The 2,311-nt window shown below is 32.4% G+C and overlaps 1 non-coding gene across 1 annotated transcript; it reads right to left on the bottom strand.

The window, feature by feature from the left end:
- Nucleotides 1–298: 298 nt before the first annotated feature.
- On the bottom strand, nt 299–401 carry LOC126934491 (U6 spliceosomal RNA). Its single transcript, XR_007718965.1, has one exon. It is a non-coding gene; the product is annotated as a U6 spliceosomal RNA (small nuclear RNA).
- Between the last annotated feature and the right edge of the window lie 1,910 nt (nt 402–2,311).

Here is a 2,311-nt window from a genome sequence, read left to right on the forward strand (position 1 = left end):
CATAGTTTTCTTCAACTCTTTGAATATATTTTAAATAGATGATTTAAACTCTGTTTAAAGTCTTTCTAGTAAGGACAACTTCTGAGTTTCACAGGCCAGTTTCTATTGACTGGTATTTTTACTGTGTGTGGGTCATACTTTCTCATAATTTTGCATCTCTTACAATTTTCAATAATATATATATATTTATTTTTAAATATTTAATTTAAAAATAAAGATTGCACATATTCAGTGTGCACAATGTGATGATTTCATATATGCATACATTGTGTAATGATTATCACAATCAAATTAACACATAAAATTATAAAATCAAATGTATATGTCATCCTTGTGTGGGGGCCATGCTAATCTTCTCTGTATCATTCTGATTTTAGTATATGTGCTGCCAAAACAAGCACTAAATATTGTAGTTAAACAATGTGGCAACTTTGAAAATCAGATTTCCTTACACTTTTCCCAGGGTTGTTGCTGTTGCTGTTTGTTATTTTTGTGGCTATTTGTTTAATTACTTTCCATGAGTAATTCTGTGGTATCTCTTTTATTTGTCCTGTGTGGACAGTTAAGCTTATTGGCCAGCTGATTATTAAACTACGATTCTCTTAAATGCACTGAACTAATAATTTTCCCTGCCTTCTCAAAGGTGGTTTTGTGTGTGTTGGGGTATGCCTTCAATGCTTTGCAAGGAGTTTGCAACTCTGCCTTCCTTTTTATTCCTGCTTGGGGAGATCCTCAAAGTTGGCTAAAGTTGAAAGAGTAGAGCCTTCTCAAGTATTTCCTGGGCATTTCCTAACCACATGTATATGGTGTTCTAGATTCCCAGGAATAGTTTAGTACTTTAAAAGTCTCCTATGAACAACTCTTTTCCTATTTTTTTCCCCTTGTAGTTATTTTTCTGGTCAGCTTCTTGTTTATCCCAGCTGTTATCTCACCTCAAGCAGCTGCAATATTAAACAATTACCACTAATTATTTCCAACAAATACCATAGAGAAAAAGCTGTTTTTAGAGTGTGAACTCTGAGTATAAAAAATAATAATAAGGAAATGCCATGCAAATTGGGGTTTCCAGGGAACTTCCAGATAAGTCAGATAATGACAATTCTGTGGCTATAGGACTTTTGAGGAAGTTCAAACCCAAAACCTGTCTGCCCCTACCAATGGCTATGAAGTTGCTGGTTTCAATGCCTACATTGATTGTGAGGACTTTTATTTTCAAAGGTTCTGTAGATCTAGAGAGAGAGAACAATAGAAAAATGGTCAGTTAAAATGCCACAGTGTCCTGTTATTACCACAATCTTACCACAGTGCTTTTATTGAATAAATCCTTCTTGAGCTTGGTTAATTTTCAGAGTACTGAAAGTATTTATTTCACCTCTTTTTGTCAGTGTTTTCATTGCTTGTATAAAGGAGTAAATTATTGGACATCATTACTCTGTTATTCCTGCTGATGTTACCCTCTGAAATCAATCTGAATCCAAGAACAAAGGGGGAATTAAAATATTCTCAGATTTAAGAAAGCTAAGAGAATTAGCTGCCAGCAGAACTACCTTAAGATACTGGCAAACTAAAGTTCTCTTAACTAAATTAATTTTTAAAAAAATGATAAGAGAAGGACTTTTGGAACATTAGAAAGAAAACAAAAAAGAGAACAAATATATAGGTAAATAATATGGAAATGCCTTCTTTTTAGTTTTCTAAATTGTGTTTCTCTAACGTGTTTCTCACTGTATGTAGACAAAACTTTTAAGATAGTTGTATAATGAATATAGAAGGATAAATGGGTGTAAAGAGAGAGAATATTTCTATGGTTTGCTCAAACTGGTAAAATAATGATAGCAGTGGACTCTGATAAGCTACTTATATATTATATAATATCTGGAACCTTCGCTGAGACTATGTATAGATATAAACTCAAAACCACTGCATATAAATCAAAATGGAATCATAAAATATACACTGAATCCACAAAAAGACAGGACAAAGAAACCAAAACCTGGAAAGCAAACAGAAAATCAACAGAGAAAGAATTAAGCCCTGAAATACCAATAATTACATTAACTATGAAAGGACTAAACATACCAACTAAAAGATAGAGGTTAGCAGCATGGACAAAAATAACAAGCCATTAATATGTTGTACATCAAAAACTTGCTTCAGATATAATGATATAGGCAGATTTAAAGCAAAAGTATAGAAAAAGGTATACTATGCAAACATTAATAAAAAGAAAGCAGGGGTGGCTATGTTGATATCACATAAAATAGATTTCAAAGTGTATTAGTTCATTCTCACATTGTTATAAAGAACTATC

Source organism: Macaca thibetana, chromosome 13 (genome assembly GCF_024542745.1).
Source record: "Macaca thibetana thibetana isolate TM-01 chromosome 13, ASM2454274v1, whole genome shotgun sequence".
In the NCBI taxonomy this organism is placed as follows: domain Eukaryota; kingdom Metazoa; phylum Chordata; class Mammalia; order Primates; family Cercopithecidae; genus Macaca; species Macaca thibetana.